The sequence below is a fragment of the Oreochromis aureus genome, linkage group 6 (genome assembly GCF_013358895.1).
Source record: "Oreochromis aureus strain Israel breed Guangdong linkage group 6, ZZ_aureus, whole genome shotgun sequence".
NCBI lineage: Eukaryota > Metazoa > Chordata > Actinopteri > Cichliformes > Cichlidae > Oreochromis > Oreochromis aureus.
In genome coordinates this window covers 26,491,757-26,508,982 of record NC_052947.1, presented here as the reverse complement: position 1 = coordinate 26,508,982, position 17,226 = coordinate 26,491,757, and the positions used below count along the sequence as shown (strand labels likewise).

The 17,226-nt window shown below is 39.1% G+C and overlaps 1 protein-coding gene across 1 annotated transcript in view; it reads left to right on the top strand.

Moving 5' to 3' along the window:
• usp43a (ubiquitin specific peptidase 43a) overlaps window positions 1–17,226 on the top strand; it is a 130,881-nt gene that overhangs the window by 30,203 nt on the left and 83,452 nt on the right. The gene's annotated exons all lie outside the window — the stretch shown is intronic.

Genomic DNA, 17,226 nt, shown 5'->3' with positions numbered 1-17,226 from the left:
TTTATCAGTAATATTGTTTACAGGGTTCATATTGCATTGAATATGTTTGTCATCACATTCATTCTATTCACAGGTTTAGTTCATTTTATACACATTGCATATCTGTGCTTGTTTAGAGTTGATGTTCTATCCAAGAGGGTTTTAAGCTTCACTGGTGAGAGTGTCCAGGTGATACATGTTGAGGGAAGATGGGAACATAGCAGGTTAATTGCATGCATGCTTACAATACACATAAATCTAGTAGCAGGCCTGAGCGAGGGCCCAAGTGTCTTCTGCTTCTTATTTGAGACCTGCGCCAATTTAGTTTACTTAGTGATTGATGACGAGGGTCCATTCCACTAGATTTCCACTAGAGAGGGACCCAGGAAAGGAGCAGAGACCACTTAAGCATGAAGGGTTTTCAAGTGGGAGCTGGCGTTTTATTACTGGACCACCTAGATGACGTGAGGTTATTGTCTGGTTTGCTGAGTCAGGGGCGGCTAGAGAGGGTCAGAGCGAAGGTAGTGGACCTGGGAATGTGACGTCTTTGGAAGACGTCAAGAGAGGGAATTGTGGAATTACAGGGATTATTTTACATAACCATCATCTTTATCATTGCATTAATTATCATTTTATTCAAGTGTTTATTGAAGTTGCTGGCATTATGTTATAATTTGTATTACAGGGGTTATCATAATCAAATATTAACATATTTATTACAGGTGCAGTTATAACCACTTTAAATCGTTGAGTTAAATCTATAATCTTAAAAGCTTATATGCTGAGTATTTTGTTACAGTAAAATAGTGGCTGAGCAAAGGCCTGAATGTAGTCAGCTTCTTGTTGCATTTGAGTTTGCCTAGCAACAGGTGACGCAAAGAGGAGGACAAGTCCATGGGGACCTCACCACCATATTTGGATGGATGCCAGAAAGGGAACTCCTGTCTCTGCAGTTATCTCTTAAGATTGATCAGTGTCTGTAGTAGAAGAGGCAAATAATGTTTTGAACATGCAAATAATGTGCTTGTAAACGCATGAGGGGCGTCATAATACCCGATGTTATAAAAGCAATCTAGAGTGTATTTTGGGCAGAGATGTACAACTGTTTTGCAGTTTGCACCTCTCCACGCTGCGTGTATTCATTAAAAATCAATTGTTTGATTGACCTTTTCTGGACCATGATTGTTTTACTCTCGTCCTCAATTTCGGACCCGTAACAGAAACTTACAATAAAAAAAACAGGAAGTAATGGGTTTATTCATACTGGAGAGAACTAACCTGGATTGTTTTTATTAGTAGTAGAATTTTGATTATTTAGGGTGCAGTAATATATTAACAGATAAAACAAAGTCAATCACGACGTTAGTTTTAATCATTTATGCATTTACAATAACATATTTTATAGTGCATAGTGAAGGGGGGGGGCATGTGTCTACAGTGGTGACACCCATGGCTGAAGGCAGATGCCCTTTGCTCTACTTTTTTGTTTCTGTGAACACAGAGTTTTACGAACACCTCGAGGCAGTATCCTCAAATCTGTCACCAGATTATTTAGACTCACGAAGGGTTAGAAGTTGGTGGTCAAAGGTCATTTTGACCTCACAGAACACATTTCGCAATAACTTGCTCATGTATAACACCTTTTAGGATGTATAAAATGACATACTTTCACCTACCTCATACTCCATAACTAAAACAAGACAGCTTAATAATGTTTTTTAAGTTTATTTTTACTTATATAACCTTATATCCCTACATTTGCGTTGCAGTTTTTACAGAAAATGGCATCCTTTGATGTTAAATATGGATGTAAACTTGACTAATTGGTGGAGGGATATAACCGCGAGGTGGTAATTTTATTACACCCTGCAATTAGTTATTTTCTGAAGTGCAGTACATTCGTCTCTTGTCAGAATGCCTTTTGGCTACTGAAAATTACTCAGCAGGTTTAATCATAAGGTAAATTGCATGAAAGGTGCAAAATTAGCTCTGTTGATTCTGTACGAGATCTCATGTGTTTTTTGCCTATTCATAAGGAGATACAGATACCTGTGGGCTGTTATTCACTTGTAATGTCAGGAAGGTAACAGGAAGCCAGGAAGAATAACCATTCAGTCGTAAATCCTCCGATGAGTTTCTGCAACATTTTTTAGTGCTTACTGTCTTGTGTTGTCTTCTGCATGAAGCAGTGTTTGTTCCTGAAAACTGGTCTTGCTGGTGGCTATGCAAACTGAAGGAGCATGTGAACATACTTTTTGTTGATGATATTCAAGTAAGCAAAGTGTAAACTACAGGTTCATTGTTCACGTTGTTCACTTCCACCACACCCACCTTCAGATTCTTGGCGCCCTTATATGGTTGTCTCTTCCTGACACCTGTGCGCCTGTTGAACAGGACCCGTCTCTGTGATGCAGTCTGACCTGTTCCTGTCTCACCAGCTCTTTAGTGTTTGTCATTGTCCTCAATGGCCTGAAACTCAAATTAAATATTTATATCTTGCTGAAGTTCAAATCATTTATCATGTAATTATAATATCCAATGAAAAATGAAAATAAATAATACAAAATAACTGATTTGTATTTGATTAAAAACATAATTATTAATAATCTTGGCATAGTTCTGAAGCTTAAAATAACATAGATATTTGGTCCCTCAGCTTGTTTTGAGCAGTGTGACACTTTACATTGTAGCTCAGTGTGTGTGTGTGTGTGTGTGTGTGTGTGTGTGTGTGTGTGTGTGTGTGTGTGTGTGTGTGTGTGTCCTGTTGGTTTTACTGCAGCTTAAGTGCTAATGTGCCAGTGTGGCAGATTTTCCAGAAGGATAAAGGGTTTAAAAAGAGGCACAGACCTTGCGTGGCTCAAAAAAACAGAAGCACTTTAATCGGTGATGGCAGCATTATTATTTACTAGAATGGCAAAAATACAAAGTAATGCATAAAATGTACTATCCACATATTATTTTACAGTAGTTAAAAAAAGTGTGTGTGCTTGATTGTCAAACCAAGAACTTTGTCATTGCTGATATCCACCCGCTTGTATCCACAATCTTCTTCTTTTGGCCACTACTCAAAACTTGTGACCATAGGTGAGGGTAGGGACATAGATCAACCAGTAAATCGACAGTCCAGCACAGCGTCCGCATCATTGCAGCTGCAGGGATGCACCAATCCATCTGTCAGTCTCCCGCTTCCCTCTCCCTGCACTCATGAACAAGACCCTTATGATTCTTAAACTCTTCCACTTGGGGCAATAACTCGAGCGGGCACTCCAACCTTTTCTGGCTGAGGAACATGGCCTCAGAATTGGAGGTGCTGATTCTCATTCCTGCCACTTCACACTCGGCTGCTAACCACTCCAGTGTGAGCTGGATGTCACCACCTGATGAAGCCAACAGACTCACATCATCTGCAAAAAGCTGAAGATCTTGTAGATATTTAGACTCTATTAAACGTGCTATTAAGGCTCTATTAAACGTGCTATTAAGCAATGAGCTCATATTTGACGACAACCTAGGGGGGTTGGAGTTTGGCACTGCACATGTAAGAGTTTGGCCACCAGCTACATGGGGAAGCATGAATCTCAGGTTTCATTAGACAAGCAACCTTCAACACAGACCCACTGATAATTAACTTCAGTTCTGCCGATCTTCACTACTCATATTGGGCCTGCTTGCACAGTTTTTGGTCTTGAGTCACAGTTTCCCGCTACGCTGACAGTTAAATGTTTAGTTGACAAGTCATAATATGAACGTAGGGGTAATATGTCACACCTGTAGCCCTTTTAGTCACACCCCCTTTACAATTTTGCAGCCAAACCATTAGGTGGGTGGCACAGTGACACAATTATAAGCAATGTCATATTTATAATATTTATATAATAATATTTATTTGTGCTTACTTGTATTTTTTTATTTCTATTTTACATTTCCACGTGCAGGTAAGAATAATAGGATGGCAGATTCAGCTGACAGTTTTAGTGGCTTTTTCTGGAATTCTATCCATAAAACACAGATTCCTACACGGAGACATGTTGAAAGGTCTCTGGAATATTTCTCTGAAGTTGCTGCTGTGTTGGTTTTTAAAATCAATAAAGGAGCTTTTGAGAACATCACCTCTATATGAAACCCAAATTCAAATCTCTGTGTCTTATTTGTTTATATTTCCTGTTAAGCTTTGTTGACTTTATTCACAAAGTTGGCATCAGAAGTGTTGTGACTTTTCTTTCAGGATACTGGCCAACCTCGTGCAATTCTTATTGTGTCTCCAATGTCAGTACAGAGTAGAGAAGTTTTAAAAGTGTTTTTTTTTATTTACATATTCAATCTGTGCAATTTCCTGCACTGTCCACAATATAACACTGTCAAATTACCTTACCTAGTTTTAAAAGATCTCAAGTTGCCTTTTAGCAGTGGATCTCTTTCTGTCTTTCCCAGGATGCCAAGCACAGATCAGCTTCTCTTTTTTTCCTGATACAACCAGAAGCTCTACCACTGGTCAACTCAGAGCACAACTTCATCAAAGCAAGTGTAAACATGCTTACAGAGCCCTTGCTCTTAGGAAGCTAATGAATTCTCTCCCCTTCATCTCAATAACTAAACCCAATATATTCTTCTAAATCAATATTTGTCTGAGAATAAACACTTCAGAATGAGAGACACAGAAAAACAGAGATAGGTGGTTGTAGCTTATAAAGCCAAGCCTGATTTGGCTGTCAGAGCTCTGCCAGTGGCTCTTGTCTCAGGCTGCTTGTTTTCTGTTCTGCCTTTGTTTTGGCCCAGCTGGCATCCCCATAGTAACAGCCAAAGAGTGGCGGGTCTTGCTGCACTGCATGAAATCAAGTGGATACACGCAGGGTTCTTGTGGGATAGGACTACGATCAGAAGAAGTTCATGTGCGGCTTTTTGCTTGTGGCTTTGTGATTCAGAATCATAAAGAAACACAAGTGAAAGGGCAATTGTTTTGTTCAAAGAAAGCACAGAACAGCGTGGGCATATTTATTTGATGCTGTGGACTCGAAATTTAATGTGAAAAGAAAGTGCCAGTAAAGAGAGGAAGTGAGAGTGGACAAAGGTGGCGAGAAGAGAGCAGAGAAATACAGGGGGAAGTGGGGTTAACAATGCCAGTGGTTTCCAGCGTTATCTCCCAGATTGCCTTGTTACCATAAGCTAGCTTTGAATGGGCCGAATTAGCTGTAGCTGAAAGAATAGAGGTGAGTCAGCTGGTTTAATGCATGGACAGCATTTCTTTCATTCCTCCCCTGCTCTGGACCACATCCCTTCTGCCTCTCTGACTCAGTCCCTATGTTGCTCTGTCAGTGTCTCACATTCTTCTCTAGAAATCTCTCTTCTCCCACTCCCTTTAATCACACCGAGTTCCTGGTACACTTCAACTTAAAAATGATAATGTGGTTTCCTGTTCAGTTTTGTCACCAGCAAGATATGGCTGTCATTTCATTCATGTCATTTAAGCTTGACCTCACTTGACATCACTAACTTAGGTACCAGTTTCCAGATTGTAAAGTAATTGTTGTCAGTTTCCTCGATGCGATTCTGTGGGAGCTTTCTTCCTGTTAAAAAGGAGTTTTTCCTTCCTGCTGTCATCAAGTGCTTGCTCACAGAGGGTCTTCTGATTGTTGGGGTTTTCTCTGTATTATTGTAGGGTCTTTACCTTATAATATAAAGCAGCTTGACGTGACTATTGTTGTGATTTGGCGCTATATAAATATAATTGAACTGCACCGTATTAAAATATGGAGGCTTATGTTTGGAATCTGACAAACTGTGGCGTCAGGTGGTGGTTTCTGCATTTTGTCCTGAGGATACAGTTAGTTCCATATATATCTGGACAAACACAACTTTTTGGTTCTGCACATTACCACAATGAGTTTTAAATGAAACAACTCAGATGCAGTTGAAGTTCAGACTTTCAGCTTTAATTCAGTGGGCTGAACAAAAAGATTTCACAAAAACGTGAGGAATTTTTTTTAACACAATCCCTTCATTTCAGGAGCTAAAAAGCAATTGGACAAATTAAATAACTGAAAATAAAATGTTAATTTCTAATAATACTTGATTGAAAACCCTTTGCTGGCAATGACAGCTTGAAGTCCTGAACTCATGGACATCTCCTCATGCTGGGTTTCCTCCTTTTTAATGCTCTGCCAGGCCTTTACTGCAGCGGCTTTTAGTTGCTGTTTGTCTGTGGGCCTTTCTGACGAAAGTTTCGCCTTCAACAAGTGAAATGCAGCTCAATTGGGTTAAGATCAGGTGACTGACTCGGACATTCAAGAGTATTCCAGTTCTTTGCTTTAATAAACTCCTGGGTTGCTTTGGGTATGTGTTTTGGGTCTCATTCGCCACTTGGCCACAGCGAGTTACTGGCATACATGGACAAACCAGGCACATTGGTAGGCTGGTGGACTGTCAAAAAAATCCACTGTGCACTCCACAGCATATCCCCCTGTGCAGTGCATCACAACAGATCGCCTCAATGCAGCATTTCTGTATGAATGTAATGAAATTCATATCACAACCAGCTGATTTCTAAATCCACAGTTAGACTATGAAAGAGTGCAAGCTAATGGTACAGTAAGAGTAAGGCAGGCTCATGAGGTTAATAGCATTTAATTCATTTAGTTTTTTTAAAGAATGTAATGAAAATCTCTTATTGACCTTGTTCAGTCATGTTGGCTTTACATTCTGCTACTTTGAGAAAAGCTTGCAGACACTGTATAGACACTGCTTGATTTTCTATCAGAAGCTTTTTGATTACAAAGTGCAATTAAATCAGCAAAGTTCTAGTTCTCTACTTATGTTGACAAACATACACATATACTTTTATTAAAACCTGCCCTGTGCTGGAATGACTGCCATTCAACTGGCAGCCTTTCTGTGAAAGACAAGAATGGATCTGGCTGTGTTCAGAAGCAACCAGCAGCTACAGTATGTCAACACTGGCTTCCCTAATTCACACGCTCAGTGGGAGACATCATCTCTTCCTGCTGGAGACCGAAATCATCAAGCTGTGACCAGGAGTTAAAGTGTGGCCACTTCAGCTCCTATGAAATGTTCTCAAAACACTGTAAAACTTATGAAGAGAAACTCGTACGCAACACACATGTTGAAAGGTATCTTAACACTTTATAAAATAGTGAGCAGAGTTTAGAAAATAAAATTATACAGCTGAGCAGCTAAAATGTGACTGTTTTGCTTTCAAGGCTGTATAATGTACATCATGATAAAAGCATTATATTCCAAGCTGTTCTTTGAAAGATAATCTTTTTTTGTTGAGTCAGAAATGAATATTTTATTTTGAAGGTTGTGTCCAAGGTCCACGCATTTTATTTTCTTTGGGTCTCTGCTTCTTTCTTTTCTATGGCATCTTTTATAACAAGAGGAATAATTATTTTGAGATACATGTTTCCTTTTTATTTGTACCTGTGAACGCACACTCCTCAGATGCCATGTCTAATTTTCTAAGAAACATCACGCCAGCATGTTATGCAATGTACTAAATTCAGAATGGTACCACACACAGCAGGCAGCCCGTTTCCTAGCACAGATAACTGATCAGAGATGCCTGGCAGTTTCTAAATTTTGGCCACACTGGGTAAGTTGACTTATGCAGCAGTCACATTCGTTGTCACTCATGAGTGGGCTAATGGGATCAACTACTTTTTGCAGCAGGACCCTTGAACATAAAATGAATATTTATATAAACTGTAAAACCAGTAAAAAATGTTGTGTTTTTATGGCTTAATTTTATGTGGAGTGTAAATTTAATTTACAAATAAAATCAGCGGAAACTGTGTGGACTTGGAAAAGATACGGAAATGTTACAGTATACATTCCTGCGGGTAGTGTCACATTTCTCTGGTACACCATAGAGTATCAGAGCCACTGCAGTCACAGCTGGCTTTGGATCACCTGAAGGCTTCGTTTGCCAGGTTTTATCATGAGAATTTCTTCAGGCCTTCATCATTTGAGCCATGGGCATGGCTGGAAGAGATTACACTTCTGGTCAGCCTGGCTGAATTTGGCAGGATCATGCTTTGCCTCTCTGAGGTGGAAACACATTTGGAAGAAGAGCCATGGCAGCATCTCATCTCGGATTCAATCCCACATCTATGCCAGTGTCACTCATGGCCTGCTGTCAGAGTTTTGTGTTTTTTTTCCACCTCAATGAATGTTGCCACTCTTCCTTTGGCGACACAAACTTTAGGCGCATTTAGGCACTGAAGGTTATTATGACCATGCTTGAGCACACCTTCTAAATACTGCATGCCTGTTAGTGTGTATGAGAGGTCACGCGAAAGGCAACAAGAGCGTGAGGTTGTGATCACAAACGATTTCAATTCACGCAAAGAAAACACAGAAAAGTCTATTTACTGTATATTGTTAGTATTTCGTATTATCTGCATGTGCATGTTTGTGCACATGAGAATTATTTGTGTATGTGTGAGTAAGCATTTGTCGGGTATGTAGGGGATGAATCAGAGCTGTTACTGGCAGTCAAGGTGACTGTGTTAAGCCCCCTGAGCCCGCCGGTTGATTAGAAATGTGGTTTCAGATGATAACTGAATCAGCGTCTTTGGTTGGATACTGTTTATTTTTGGTCGCAATAAATAAAAATAAAACAAAACAAACAAAAAAAAATACATGTTTCTCTCCTCAGCTGCTGTGAAAGGATTCAATAAAAGAACATAGTGATTATACCCCCCCCCCCCTCTCTCTGAAATTGTTAGGCTTAGAGGATTGAAAAATTAAAGTGAAAAGGGTAGGATATGTTAAACGATTAGGAAAAAAAACAGTGTTATCAAATACTAACTTGATATAGTCTGGATGCTTAAAAATGTACTGTAATGTTTAACACACTTTCAGTATTTTAGTGAAATTCTGACAGTAAATTGGTATTTTACTGTAAAGTAACAGTTATTTTTTTTAGCTTAAAGAAACACATTTAATCTTAGTTTAGGCATATAATAATGGAATTTTCATGCTTATTATATGCACGTGATGTTGTCTAATCTGTGACTGAGCTTCCTATGTTCAATTACATTTTACAGTCTGCATCGTGTAACTACAGTTACCATTTCTCTACTGCATTTCTTCATCAAAACTGACTGCGGCACGTGGCCTTTGGTGCACTTATATTGTTAATATGAGTAAGCTCTACATTTGAGCTGCACTGATGTACACTGGTCAACCACTTTATTCAGAACTGCCTTAAGTCTTGATGACATTTCTCAGGGATTTTGGTCCATATCGACATGATAGCGTTGCACACTTGCGTGAGAATTGTCGGTCACTGACTCTAAATACAGTGTACAGAGTATAGAGAACTTATTGTCATATTCAAGAAACCTGTTTGAGATGATTTGAGGTGTTGCATCATCGTGCTGTAAGCTGCCATCAGAAGATGAGCATTCGGTGGTTATAAAGGGCAAGGTCAGCAACAAACTCCAGCAGAAAGCAAAGATCTAGGCTTTCTTGTTGTTTTCATCAAATTTGGAATATTGCCGCAAATATCAATACTCATCAGGCCAGGCAATGATTTTCCAGTCTTTTATTATTATTCTATTCTCAGCTGACAGAAGTGAAGCTGGTGTGGTCTTCTGCTGCTGTAGCCCATTTTCCACTTTTCTGTCTATCTTAGTTGTATCGAGTGGTTACAGTTGCCTCTCAAACAACTGGCCATTCTTCTCTGACCTCTGCCATCAACAAGGCATTTTCACCCAGAAAACTGATGCTCACTGGATATTTTCTCTTTTTTGTACTGTTCTCTGTAAATTCCAGCCGATCAGCAGTTTCTGAAACACTCACATCAGGCCATCTGGCACCAGCAAACATGCCATGTTCAAAGTCACTTCAGTCAGCCTTCCACATTTGGATGCTCAGTTTGAACATCATCAGGTCATGTAGACCATGCCTTCAGCCCTAAATGCACAGAATACCATGTGATTGACTGATTATAGATTTGCATTAATGGGCAGTTGAAGAGGTGTACCTAATGAAAGTACATGAAAACTGTAAAATATTGTTAGCACATTTACCTTACTTCACCTTTTCTTCAGTAATGATTATGTTAAACTACTGCCAACATATTTTTCATATTTAAAAACATACTTAAATTGCTTTGTAAGGCTCATTGCCAAAGCATTCATCTTGTGGCCCGTTGAAGATTTTGGCCAGTGGCTGCGTTGCCTCAGCCGCCTGTTCAGGAGTTTCTTATCACAGTCATAATCTTGAGCCGAGAGCAGAAATACACCACCTGTCAGTGTCAAGGCTGAAATCTAAAGTCTTTTGGGTTATTATTTAGTCTCTCTACCTCATGGCTAAAATGTCTCTGCTGGTTTGTTCTTGTCTTGTTTTGTCGCTATACCAACAGCCTAACCGCACACTAAACACCTCCTGTTTCATTCTTGGATAGAATAGGACCTCCTATTTCCCATTATCACAGTGATTTCAGATCTCTAAGCCTGCACGTACTGTACCTTCAACCTCACGCACACACACACACACACACACACCTTCAAATATACAGCCACACACATTAAGCCAAACTCCTACTCACTCCCCTCTGCTTCAGACTCCCTCAAAAACATCACACATGAATGCATGCCACGGGGAATCAGCAGGGCTTTGATAACAGCATATGTTTTCATGTAGGGATTGGAGTGTGAAGATCTCTGAAGGGAAGCTGTGCTTCTGCCAGTAGACAAAGGGGGCACAGGGCCAAAGAGATTTAGAGTGGCTACACTGCAGAAATGCTTCAGTGATCATACAGAGCCGAGTGCCAACAGAGGTGAGATTCAATGGTGCAAAGTTTGGGGAAAGACCAGGACATCTTGAAAGACAGCAATCACGTATCCGTGTTGTTCTTCGCTGATGAGCGATTGTCATGGTTGTCATGATGTGTATGAGTTCGTACACATCACTGTGACTTGCTACCTTGTTAAGATTTGCCCACATCAGTGAGAATTTTTACTCCTGAGGAATATTTCATACTCCAGTGCACACTGTCAGAAGAGTGTTATACTTCATTTCTCATATTTCTTCATTCTTATTTTCATTCTCCGTGGCCTCTGTGCTTTCACAATTGAGAGCATGTCTTTGCAAAAGCATTTTAATCTTGTTTCAAACTGTGCAGTAGGAGAGTCCTGATGGGATAAAGATAGCACACTTGTGTATACGCCACAGTTTTTGTTCCTTTACCTTTGAAAACCTTTTACTTGCTTAGAACTTCTGAAGAATTTCTGATGTTTTTTGTTTTTTTTACAGTTGATATAACACTGGAGTGTTTCAGTATCTGTGCCAAATTGTGCATGTTGTGATGCCCTGCAGTGATGAAGTAGGTGAAGGCAGGCGGGATGGGAAGACAGCAGCACATGAAAGCTGTAGGTGGGAATATAGTTACGATGCAGCCATGCAGAATCCCAAGACAGTCAAAGCACAGTCTGCTCTTGTTTTTACTTAGCTGTAAGTATATCACGCTGGCTACGCTCACAAGCACCCACTCACCACCAGGTGATTTCTCTAGGTGTGAGTGAAGTTGAATGATTACCAGTATCAAACAGATGAAGACTTGTGCAAATGTTTACTTTAGCACTGCATTGTTTTATACCTCAGAGGAACAGCCTAGAAGATTCAGTGACATACAGTAATGTAGTTGTGTCCTGTGTTATCAACAGTATAATCAGTTAAAAGGTGACAAAGCTCAAGCATGACTTATCTAATTAGACAATACAATGGTTGGCTTGAAGTTTATCCGTGTGCTCTTTTACCTGTGATTTTTTTATGGGTGTGGGTTTGTGTGCACAGCTCCTGCTGAGCCTTCATGTGAGCACACAATACCCCTGAGTCCTGTTGGGTTTGCTGCTCCTGTGATGCGATAGTGCTTAGCTCTGCTGATGATTGTGATGCGTACCTCTTTGACCTCTCCTTGCTCAGAGCAGGAATAAACAAAAAGGAAAAAAAAAGGGAGAACAAAAGAGATGAAGGACACAGTGTTCTTTTCAAAGTGACCGTGGCTCTGTTTGCACCTCAGAAACATTTCCTCAGTATGCTGGGAATAGCTTTTGCTGCCAAAGCTAAAAAAGCTCTTCATTTTAGAGGACTGGTCTAATGGAAACACCAAACTCAATTTCAGCACTCATTGCTAATAACTAAAGTTTTTATTGTCAAAGTTATGTGTGTCCTAATCTCTCAGCCCATTGCTACGAGTCCACCAGGCTTTTGGCACGAACACTTTACATCAGTTCTTCGTGCTTTAATTGACTGGCTATAACACCTGGCTGCTTGTGCAGAAAAAAAGTAAAAATGAAACAGACTAAACTCATTGGCATGGCCAAAATATGCCTATTCCCAACTCTAAGAGAAGCAGCAGAGCACTTTAATACCACCTTCCAACTCTTGCTAAGTTACTTGCTCTGGTTGACATTTTTTAAACTTCTTCCTACCTGCTCATTGCTCTGCTTGCTTCTTTTTTTTAAAAAAGTAGCTTGTGTACAGTTTGACGCTACAGTCATTTAGAGAACAAAATAAGTACAGCTATATAAGCCAGAGCATGCTGAGTTCTGAAACCCGGCTGATATGTAAATCTTAGAAATCAATTACATTGCCAGGAGCATGATGCCGCTGGTAATTTCGCCCTCAAGCAACAGGAGGCAGCTGAATATGGCCTAGATCTGTTAGCATTAGGAGGTTTTTTTGGATTATACCCAGTGTGACAATTGAACAGCTTACTGCCTCTGAATATTAGTATTCACTTGTTATTGCTGCGGCCGGCCCCCGCATCTATTTTTGGCAGACCATAGCAGAGCTGGAACAACATTGTGGTGGTATTCATTATTCCCTTGGTGCTAAATAAAGAAGCAGTGGAGTCTCAGTGTTCTTTTTCTTTGTCTATCCTATTGTTTGCATCTGCGGTATATACTGTATACATGTGCATATGTGTCTTAAAGGTGTTAGGTGTGCACATAAGCAGTTTCTTTCACTCTCTGCATCTGTTTACCCATCTTGGGTCTGGCTAAGAGGTTGTTGACCTGATTCTGGTGAGAGATGCCTTTTGAAATGCGGTGGTTTGATTTAATAATGCATAGAGATTTAAGTATCAAAGTCAGTTTTGATCATATTTTTTTTCCTGTTATGTTTTTTTTCCTGTTATGTTTGTTTGACAGACTTAAGTAAAGTTTATAATGAACTGTTTATATTCTTGGTGTGCACTGTGTTCTTAGTTAAATTGAATAATGAAGAATCCAGAATGGTTCCTGCACTATGGGTGAACTGCAAACAAAAGTTTTGAATATGCCTTTCGTTACCTGATAGAAGTAAATCATGTATTATATACATGTTAAGTTTATTTCTAAGTCTGAATTAGCTGTGAATGAGAGTTTGAATTGTTGTCTGTCTCTGTGTGGATTCTGTGACAGACAGTTGGCTTGTCCAGGGTCTGCCCTGTCCCTCGCCGTATAACAGCTGAAATAGTCACCTGTTCCACCATGAGCCTGAATATTATAAATATTGGACATGCAGAAGAATTTGGAAGGATGAATCCAAAATTGAGAATGAAATATTTTATCATTTTGGGAGTGATTTCTCTGAGAAAAAGCCCTTGATATGCTATGTCCAGTGTACAGTACTGTGCAATCATTTTCAGCTATCCCCCATGTCTATACGTTTTGCAAAGAAATTGGGAAATAGGTGCAGAAACATGTGCAACCATACATGCAAATGCAATACATAAGACAAAAACAGAGTTTCACAATTCTAACGAGCTTGAAAGCCAATATTGGTAATACCGCCTTAATTTTTCAACACAGCCTGAATGCTCTTAGACTTTTAGACTCTTAGAGCTTTCTTGTCATTTCTTTAAATAGTCTTTAGGAACAGCTCTTCAGGCCTTTTGGAGGAAATTCAAAGCTCTTCTTTGGATGTTGGCTGCCTTTTGCCTTCTCTATCAAGGTGATAGCCATGACAGAGCATTCACTGTGTTTTACAGATGGCTGTAGAAACTTACTGTTGTACCTCACTCCTGACCTCCTCTGTATATATTGACAATAATCTGAATGAAAAATTTCAAATTTGGATTAATCACTCCAAAAGGTCTGTTGCCACTGATTTTCAGTCCAGTTCTTTTGTAATTTGGTACTCTCCCTATTTCCCCTCCTTAAGTATGACATCGTGATAGCTAGCCTTCAACTGAGGCCATTTCTGATGGATGAATGATGATCAGTTGAAGGGTCAGATGAATCTCTCAGGTCCAGTCTTTGCTAGATGTTTTTCCAATTCCTCAAGGACATAAATTTCCTTAAATTTTGTTAAGGACACGCTGCACACCGTGCTGAGATACACAGTGTTTTCAGCTAATAGGGGGATTCCATGGGAATCACTGTGTTGGTGAAAAATATTATTACACTAGTTAAGTTGTCTATTATCTCCAGTGTTTCTTATATCTGAGATTAAGTCTGATAAACTTTTATTTTTTAATTTGTGATCATTAAAAGACAGCATCATAATACTGTTAATGCCATTATTTTTTTCACAATGAACATGTATTAATTTCCTTCACATAAAAGGTAGAAAAACTGCTCTACCTAAACAAACCAAGCAAACAAACACAAAACAAAATATCAGTAAGACGCTATAAGCCAAATTGCTATTTTAACCATTGGTATCAGTCTAAACTTTAACAATCACTGCATTTTTTTCTCTATTTTTAGGGCACGCTGTGGCTAATAAAAAAGTTCCCCATTCCATCATGTTCATTGAGGGGAATGAGGCCACTGTTTCCATGGTGATATTTGTAATCTAGTCTGTCTCTAAGGGTGTGAGAATTGTTCTCCATTGTCCTCCAGAAAAGAGATGCAAGGGGAAAAAAGAAGGACAAAATTCTGAAAAGGGGAATCAGTCACAGCCTAGCTTGGGATATGCAGAGAGAGATGATTCACACATGTGAATTTATAGAGTATTAATATTTTTATTTTTAATTATTTCTTTAACAGTATTTTAAAATATTCAGGAATTGAAAAAGAAAAACTGAAATAAACCTCTGTTGTTTTTGTAATTTAGCGTTCCAAAGATATCCAACTTTGACTTTCTTTGTGCTGTTAAATATTATGTAAGGTTTAAGGTGCAAAACTGGAAAAACTATGGTTTCCAGGTTCTGTTGAGTCACCTTTCCTATCTCTACAACTCACCTTCTAAGCTGTCCATTAGAACTGATATGTTTTAAAGCTTGACTCAGAAGTAAAGGCACATTTGTCTACTGTGTACACATCGCTTTCTGTTACTGCTTACTTGAATTGTAAAGGTTACTTGGTGGTTTTCCTTTATAGGAAAACACTTTTCAAAAATACTGAGATATTGCAATTACATTTTGCAGTAACTCAAAGTATGAAGTTTTTATCCACTTAATAGACAAACATGAAAGTAAAGACAAGGCCACATCTAAAAATAGGGCTGAGGTGGATTTTAAAAACGCAAACTGCCACACATGCTTCCTGGGCTTTGTGCTTTTGCCTCATTAAATATTCAGGAAAAGAGCCATCCTTGAAAAAAGTTTTCAAAGATGCCAAAAGCTGCCCATTGTTCAGAGTGAATACAGCGATGATTGGATTTTGTTTGAACAAAAGAAAAGCTTCATCAAAGTTGGATTGTCATTATTTCACATGGCCCAAGACCGGGTGCAGAAAGTCTCATTTCTCAGTGGACTATGACTTTGTTTGCTGGTTAATGTTTGAGTCGCACGAGGGTTTAAACTACGGCACTGTGTTGTCTAATTAGCATGTGTGTAGCACATAGTGATTTCTCAAAAGGGAAGATTTGAAACATGATCCTGAATAAACAAAGCAATTTCCATCATTTACATCACAAAGTGGTAAACAGACTAGATTAGACCTCTGTGAAGAATCAGTTTCAGACTGAAATTTATAATATCTCTAGACATGTGTTGTTGTTGTTGTTGTTTTAGTGCAAGTTCTTGTGATAGCTTCCAACCATCCATTTTCTTCCACTTATCCAATTCAGGGTCACTGGGAGTGGAGCCTGTCACAGCTGTTATAGTGTGAAAGGCAGCGTGCCTGAGACAGGTCACCAATCCATCGCAGAGCTAACACGTAGAGACAGATAACAATAACGGACATAAGTCAAGACAGTTGTTCCCTCACAAAATTGAGAGTAAGAAATAGAGTAATAGACAGAGAAAAGCATACTCTTAACTAATAACACATAATCTGTTCCACCTGTGCATTTTCTTTTAAAAGGGCTGCATCATTAAAACCCTACATCCAAATTCCTTTATTTAGCTTGATTTACATTTCACATCACATCGAAAATTCCAATTTGGTTTCCTGTGCATCAACTGTTTCAATCAAATGAGGTCTGACAAGGAGCCTAATCTGGAAGAGTGAATCAAAATATCTGTGTAAACGTTTCTATAGTGAAATATAGTGTAAAGAAACAATGCAACTTCTTTAAGAATTAAAGGGCAATTTACTTTACTAAGTAAAGTTTGATTTCTGAAATCTGGCCCTTGTCATGCAAACTTTTTAGAATGCTACTGATGTGCTGTGGGAGGGATCTGTAGGGTCCTCTGCAGTGGTTAGCACAGCAGCAATAAAAAACACGTCAGCATTTCTCTCCTTACTCGTTAAAGCAAACTGACACCAGCATGCATAATTCCTGAACAGAAGTAAATGTACTTGCAGACCTGGGATTTCTTTTGCGTGTTAAATCAGCCATTGCCACCTAATGTTAGCTGAGTTTTTAAGAATAGTTACACACGATGGAAATGCAGAAATCTGTTGCTGTGTGTCCCCGAGTCACACTTGTCCATCTTTTATTCATTGGCATCATTCTTTTATACTTTTGCTTATCTTTGAAGTCTTTCTGCCCTCCTGCTGTGTATGACACAGCATGTGGGGGTATCGCTGCTATTTAGTTGATTCAGCAGACATCAGCGTGACACTGAGGATGTTTGACATCCTCAAATATTCCTGTGACTCTAGTCTGTGTTGACTGTTTCGTGGTTAACCATTTAAACTTTGACTCTCTTCAATAGATATTTCCTGCTCAAATATTTTATGACTGCGCCCGTTATAGGATTCATTCTTACTTTTTGTCTCATTCTTTCTTCATCTCCCTTCATCTAATCATTTTGATCATCTTGTAGTTTAATGCAGCCACTTACAATGTGTGTGAATGATTCTTGACTCATTTTTACTCCTTCCTAGAGATACATAACAATAATAA